Genomic DNA, 7137 nt, shown 5'->3' with positions numbered 1-7137 from the left:
TTTTTTTCATTTACCCTTTATTTATCCAGGTAGTCTCATTGAGCTACGAGAACTCATTTTCCAGAGAGACCTGTTTTTAGGGAGCAGATGTGGGTTAAGGGCCTTGCTCATGGGCCCAGGGTGGGGCGAATGAGGGTGGGGACAGGTGTGGGTGCTTGACCTACCCCACCCACATTTGTTGATGTTGTCGGTACCGGGACTTGAACTAGCGATCTTCTGATCACAGGCCCACCTTCTCTAACCTCTGTGCCACCACTCCCCCATATACTCCCCAAATAATAGCTACATTCAAAGCTCATTTTTCAGATGCTTGGAAGCTCCGTCTTATTTTAGTACCAGGCAAACTGATGGCAGTGACAATATCTAAGATCTTTTCATACTTAATCAAACTAATAACCCACACATACAAACAATAAAGAAGCAATATCATACAGGTAGTTGTAAAACCTCGTATACCACAATATGTTTTTTGAGATTAGATGCTGAAGTCTTGTCAGCTGCTGTCACCGTAGAGATCAAACAAAGTTTGCATCTGGACTCTGTCTCCTTTTCACCCTCTGTACATGAAACATTCCTCCAGGTACGACCATGGGCACTCGTCCTCAGCCTTTACCTCCCCATTTTCTCTGTGGACAGTGTTGTCCTCTGTCTCCATTTAGGCTTTTTCTCCAAATCTTTGGTCCATAAATGATTCTATACTCTACGGAGTTGTCCTTTGCTTACGTCATAGGTAATTGGTGCGTTTGCGATCTGAGAGCCTTATTGGCTACAAAAGATGAACGGTTTGAATATTAATTCAAATTGTGGTCGTACTCAGTAGCGACTTCTGATTTTAAAGTAGTTAAGTAGATTACACGTTCTAAATTGTACTTAGGTATGAGTAAAATTACACACTTGAAAGAAATACTCATAAAAGTACAAGTACCCCAAAAATCGACTTAATTACACTAATGTGAGTATTTGTAATTTGTTACTTCCACCCCTGGATTTGACCCAGCAATCTTCTCACTGAGAGGCAACAACTCTAACAACTGCACCACCATGCCATCTGAAATATTTCATGGGATCTCAATTCATCTCAATGAGAAACTTTGAGCTGAAAAAGCTAAATATTTGAAAAAGTTTAAAGGATATCAATTTCAAAAGTCATAGCACTCATGTCCTGGACGAGCTGAACATTTTGACAACTAAATTGCTGAAATGGCAAAAAAAAAAACAAAAAAAAAAACTGTGTGGCCAGTTAGATACCAAAAATCGTACAGAAGACACTTGAACAGGAGCTCAATAGTATGGATGTTCAGCATTCGCACAATAAAGAAAAACAGGGAAACAATTGTGTAAAAGCTTTACAGCATCCATGCAATTATGCCAGTGCAATAAGTTTGCATGTATGATGGCCAGTTAGCTTGAGAGGGAGGGTTTTATCTATAAATCTTGGTGCTCCATTGTCACCGATTCTGTTCATAACTTTTATGGACAAAATTTCTAGGAGTAGCCAAGGTGTTGAGGGGATCTGTTTTGGTGGCCTTAGGATCGCATCTCTGCTTTTCGCAGATGATGTGGTCCTTTTGGCTTCATCAGGTCATGATCTACAGCTTTCACTGGAGTGGTTCGCAGCTGAGTGTGACACGGCCAGGATGAGGATCTGTTCCTCCAAATCCAAGGCCATGGTCTTGAGCCGGAAAAGGGTAGAGTTCTCGCTCTGGGTCAGGGAGGAGGTCCTGCCCCAAGTGGAGGAGTTCAAGTATCTTGGGGTCTTGTTCACGAATTAGGGAAAAATGGAGTGAGAGATCGATAAGCGGATAGGTGCAGCATCGGCAGTGAAGCGGGCGCTGTACCGGTCTGTCGTGGTGATGAGAGAGCTGAGTCAAAGGTGAAGCTCTCAATTTACCAGTTGATCTACATTCCCCTGTGATGGACTTGTAACCTAACTAGGGTGTACCCCGTCCCTCGCACAGTGATTGATGGACATGGGCACCGGCGACCCCCGTGACCCAAAATGGAAGAAGTGGGTAAAAGATAATGGATGGATGGATGGATCTATGTTCCTACCCTCATCTATAGTCATGAGCTTTGGGTTGTAACTGAAAGAACAAGATCATGGATACCAGCAGCCTAAATGAGTTTTTTCCGCAGGGTGTCTGGGCTCTCCCTTAGATATAGAGTGAGAAGCTCGGTCATCCGGGAGGGATTCAGAGTAGAGCCGCTGTTTCTCCATGTCAAGAGGAGCCAGGTGAGGTGACATCTAGTTATGATGCCTCCTGGATGCCTCACTGGTGAAGTGTTACGGACACGTCCCACCGGGAGGAGACCCAGAGGAAGACCCAGGACACGCTGGAGGGACTATGTTTCTCAGCTGACCTGGGAACGCCTCAGGATTCCCCTGAAGGAGCTGGCCCAAGTGGCCTGGGAGAGGTAAGTCTGGGCTTCCCTACTTAAGCTGCTACCCCCGCGAACCGACCCCGGATAAGTGGAAGAAAATGGATGGATGGATGGATGGATGGATGGTTGAATGGATGGATGAATCTTGGTTCTTCATGGTAAACTACCATTACTTCTTTAGAAAGGCAACAAGAGCATTCCAACAATGTCACCAAAGTCAGTGTGAGACAATAAAGTTGCAGCAACAAGATGTTTCTTCATGTTACATGAAAAACAGTTTATTTCTGTCAGGTAAGCTCAGATTTGTATCTGTTTTTGTGATCTCTAACAAGGACTACAACAAAAGTTTGAATAACATCAAATTTGAACAGCAGAAAATCAAATATCAGGGGATAAGTATTAAACAGTGATAAATAACTGTCATCTGCATAAATATGCATCCGTTTCAGTACAATTCAATTCAGTTTATTTATATAGCGCCAAATCACAACAAAGTTGTCTCAGGGCACTTTACAGGAACATTCACATAAAAGCCAATTGGTAAAGTTCTCTATCTAAGGAATCCAGCAGACAAGTTGAATCTTGGCTTCGTTGCAGTCTCCCATCCTGAGCAAGCACAGTGGCAACAGTGGAAAGGAAAACTCACTTTTAACAGGAAGAAACCTCCAGCAGAACCAGGCTCAGGACAAGCGGCCATCTGCTTTGACTGGATGGTTTGAGAGGACAGGAAGAAGAGACATATAAACATAGAATGGTAGGTCCAGGTATATCTGAAAGACAAAAAAACACATGTTAAGGATAGAAAAAATAATTACAAATACAAAACAGGTTGAGAAGAGTAAGTAAAGACAGCAGCAGAGTGAAAATGGTGGTAATTTTGTCCTCCCGCAGTCTAAGCCTAAAGCAGCATAACTAAGGGACAGCTCAGGAAACCCAAGCCGACCCTAACTATAGGATTTAGCAAAAAGGAAAGTCTTAAGCCTAGTTTTAAAACTTGATAATGTGTCAGTCTCATGGAGAGAGACTGGAAGTTGGTTCCACAAGAGAGGAGCCTGATAACTAAAAGATCTGCCTCCCATTCTGTTTTTGTAAATTCTAGGAACCACAAGTAAGCCTGCAGCCTGAGAGTGCTCTGTTGGGAAAATATGGAACAATAAGATCTGTAATACAAGATGGAGCTAAACTGTTGAGGGCTTTATAGGTTAGAAGTAAGATTTTGAATTCTATTATGGATTTGACAGGGAGCCAATGGAGAGAAACTAAAACTGGAGAAATATGATCTCTCCCAGTAACTCCAGTTAAGACTCTGGCAGCAGCATTTTGGATCAACTGAAAACGTTTTAAAGAAGTATTTGGACACCCAGATAATAAACCATTGCAATAGTCCAGTCTAGACGTGACAAATGCATGGACTAGTTTTTCTGCATCAGTTTTAGATCAGATGTTTCTAATTTTAGTGATATTACGCAGGTGGAAGAAGGCGGTTCTAGTAACGTTTTTAATGTGGGGGATAAAAGTCATGTCCTGATCAAAAATAACACCAAGATTTTTAACATTAGAGCTGGAGGACAGATTAATGCATCTAAGGAGGGAGAAAGACTGAAAAATTCATTCCTAAGGTGCTCATGTCCAAAAACCAAAACCTCTGTCTTGTCTGTGTTCAACAGGAGAAAATTAAGTCATCCAGGTTTTTATGTCTTTAAGACATGCTTGTAGTCTAAGTAGCTGATTTGATTCATTGGGTTTAATGGAAAAATATAATTGTGTGTCATCAGCAAAACAATGAAAATTTTTCTCATGTTGTTTAATAACTTTACCTAATGGAAGCATATATAAAGTAAAGAGTATTGGCCCAAGCACTGAGCCCTGAGGAACTCCATGACTAACTTTGGTGTATGAAGAAGATATATCATTTACATTTACAAACTGGAATCTATCAGATAGATATGATTTAAACCATTTTAGAGCTGTTCCTGTAATCCCAATATCATATTCAAGCCTCTGTAGTAAAATATTGTGATCAACTGTATCAAATGCAGCACTGACGTCTAACAGGACCAGTATGACAAGTCCATTGTCTGAGGCCATGAGAATATCATTAGTGACTTTTACTAGTGCTGTTTCTGTGCTATGATAAGCTCTCAACCCAGAGTGAATCTCTTCAAACAAATTATTTCTTTGTAGATGTTCACACAACTGACCTGCAACTATTTTCTCTAGAATTTTTGAGATGAAAGTTAGATTAGATATAGGTCTATAGTTGGCCAGAATTTCTGAATCAAGATCAGACTTCTTAAGTAAAGGTTTAATTACAGCAACCTTAAAGCGCTGTGGTACATAACCATCCATTAAAGACAAATTAAGTAGATCCAAAATGTGGACATTAATTAGGGGAAATACCTCTTTAAACAGTCTGGTTGGGATGGGATCTAGCAGACATGTGGATGGTTTGGATGAGGTTATTATTTTTGACAATTCAGAGCTCAACAGGACAAAAACTGTCCAAACATAAACCAGGCTCTAGTGAATTTTTTAAAGTTGCCTCATTTGACAGGGGACTAGAGATAGTAGAAGGAAGGATGGTTTGAAATTTTTCTCTAATTGAAATAATTTTATTTATAAAGAATCTTATGAAGTCATCACTACTTATAGTTGTAGGGATACATGGTTCAACAGAAATGGGACTTTTAATTAGTCTAGCAATAGTACTAAACAGAAACCTAGGGTTACTTTTATTGTCCTCTATTAAAGATGAGTAATATAAAGTTCTAGCTTTACGGAGAGCTTTTTTATATGTTAACAGACTATCTTTCCAAGTTAAATAAAATTTGTCAACATTAGTAGAGCGCCATTTTCTCTCCTGGTTTCTAGATGCCTGCTTTAAAGTACGTAAAGTACGTAACAATGAATTGCATGTGCTACTTGCAAGAAAGATAAGTTTAATACCAACCAATAGCTTGATGTGAAAGGTCTATCTGTCAATGTTGAGTTAATATGAACTCCAACATTCATGCCTGGATTAATATTTTTCACGATTTCATAAAGGTAAACATTTTATGTGGCTATACTTCTTGTTAGTTTGTGACAAAACTACAATTTTGACATTTGTTTTTAATAAAAAAGCATTAAGTTTGATCAGTTTCATCACCTTAGCAATGATGTCAGTACGAGAATAGAGACAAACTTCAAAATGGAGCCTCTATGGAGGATTATTGATCAAACATGAAGGTTAGCCAGAAGTATTAGAAGGTTGGCTCTAAGAGGTCCCATGTGGTGAGGAATGCCCGCATCTTTGTTTTAAAAAAGCACAAAACAGGAAAGAACAAATGAAAGCATATCGGTGAGAGGAAGGAAAGAACAAGCCTAAAACAATGTTACAAAGTCTGAGAAAATGTGTTTCAATAAACCACAGGAGAAAAAAACTGCTGGAAGAAAAATGTGTGTTTTACACTCACTTGTTTCGTCTGTTATACTGGATTCAAGTCTTCAAAGTTATTTTAAGGGCACAGTGAAAGTCAAATGTAAAAAGGTCAGGTGCTGGTTAAATTGCTTGTTTATCAACCTTGTTGTCCCCCACATGTCTGCCTCAGTGCCAGCCTTTGTAAGCATTCTGCCTGGCACTGTGTGATTGTCCAGGAGAGTCAGAGTGGCATTCTAGGTGAGCAGGTGGAACCAAGCAACACACCACCTGGTGTCCTGATGAAAAAACAAAACAGGGAGAAGTCACACACAATCTCCCAGCACAGCTTGTTGGGTTCTGACCCACCGCCACCTTCACCCTCTCTAAAACCCACTCACACTTCCTTCTCCCTGCCATCACATTCAGATCAGCCATGCATCACCTGCCCAACTGGCATAGGAGGGGGTCCACCTCCTGCTGAGCAAAACTGAGGATGCGAGGAAGCTGAGAGGGAAGGAGAGGAGGAACATAGTGGTAAACAGCAGCACCTTTAGTCCTGCATCTGTCTGAGCCGGGCATCCTACAATATGTGACAGTTGGAGATGCATGTGGTACATTCAGCAGCCGCTGACAGAGATGTTGAGTCATCCCAGATGGCCTTCACCTTCCCTGTTTGTGTTTCTCTTTCACTCTCTTTCACCACCTCCCGTCAACAGATTACAGCCACACTGGTGTGACTTTGAAAAATGAGAAAGAACAACTGAGCTGACCACTCAACTAATTAGTTTTGCTTAAATTACTTTTGCTTCTTACAATTAATGGTATCAGTGTAACAAGGATCAGTCATGCAGTGATATTATAGTAAGTTCAAGATGTTAAGATTTAAGTTAAATAATATCATGATTTACACAGTTTTCACCCAGAGTAGACAAACTGACAGCGAGAGAGACGACAATGGAAAAAGTTAAGTGATCTTTATTTACAGTGAGTATTAATAGAAGCTGGAACTCAGGATGAAGCTGTGGAGAAGCACATTGGAAGGTAAGTAGCTTGTAAACAGATGAATAACGATCCTCAGTATCCAAAGTGGATCCTTACTTTGTTTGTCTATGTCGAAGACGAAGAGAACAGCGAGGAATCCAAACAGGCCGTGGTGCAGGAGGAGATGAGGGGAGTATTGCTTCATAGGAGAGTAGCAGGATGGAAACCCCAGGAATGACCCAGTTAGATGATGAGGAGCAAAGTTAAGTGGCTCCAGGCTTGCTATGGTTTTTTGGTGTAATGCAGTACGCACTTTAAAATAATTTTTAAAAATATGGCAAATGCTCACCATCTTTAATGCTATAATAATTTAG

Source organism: Nematolebias whitei, chromosome 21 (genome assembly GCF_014905685.2).
Source record: "Nematolebias whitei isolate Nwh7 chromosome 21, NemWhi1, whole genome shotgun sequence".
In the NCBI taxonomy this organism is placed as follows: Eukaryota; Metazoa; Chordata; class Actinopteri; order Cyprinodontiformes; family Rivulidae; genus Nematolebias; species Nematolebias whitei.
The sequence above is the reverse complement of the archived record's forward strand: the minus strand, read 5'-3'. Positions refer to the sequence as shown.